At 57.1% G+C, this 450-nt stretch overlaps 1 protein-coding gene across 1 annotated transcript in view; it reads left to right on the plus strand.

The window, feature by feature from the left end:
- Window positions 1-12: 12 nt before the first annotated feature.
- The window catches only part of RAB3B (RAB3B, member RAS oncogene family), a 185,764-nt gene continuing 185,326 nt past the window's right edge, over window positions 13-450 (plus strand). The window contains exon 1 of the mRNA XM_019501312.1: window positions 13-29. The gene's annotated coding sequence lies outside the window, so the exon portion shown is untranslated. The remainder of the gene's footprint in view (window positions 30-450) is intronic.

Below are 450 nucleotides of genomic sequence, written 5' to 3' on the forward strand. Positions count from 1 at the left end.
GACCCGCTCCGCCGCCGGCCGCGCTGCAGGTAGGAGCCCGCGCCCGCGCCCTGTCCTGCCCCGTACTCCGCCGGCACCCCGCGGCTCTGGGGGCGGGCACGTCTAGGCCCCCTCTCCCCCGAGTCGACTGCTGGGGTCTGGGCCAGGAACCAAGGGTCCGTGGGACGAGGGGGGCTGGGAATGAACAGCGGCAGGACTTGAATCAGCAGTGGTGAGCGACCGATGGACAGGTTGGGGGCTCGAGTATCATCATCACAGTCCTGCAGTCTTTCTTGCAAATGCAATGCCCGTTGCAAGGAAGAGTCATTGGTGGGATCGGTCCTTGTTACATCCTGTAAAGTGTGACCCATCATGTGGCTTTATATTCCTTTAAAAAAAACCCAACAAACCTCCAAGGAATCACGGTTGACAAGAATAGAGCTGATTTGCAAAAAAAAAAAAAAAAAAAAA

The sequence above is a fragment of the Gavialis gangeticus genome, unplaced genomic scaffold (genome assembly GCF_001723915.1).
Source record: "Gavialis gangeticus isolate Ggan-Ray unplaced genomic scaffold, GavGan_comp1, whole genome shotgun sequence".
In the NCBI taxonomy this organism is placed as follows: domain Eukaryota; kingdom Metazoa; phylum Chordata; order Crocodylia; family Gavialidae; genus Gavialis; species Gavialis gangeticus.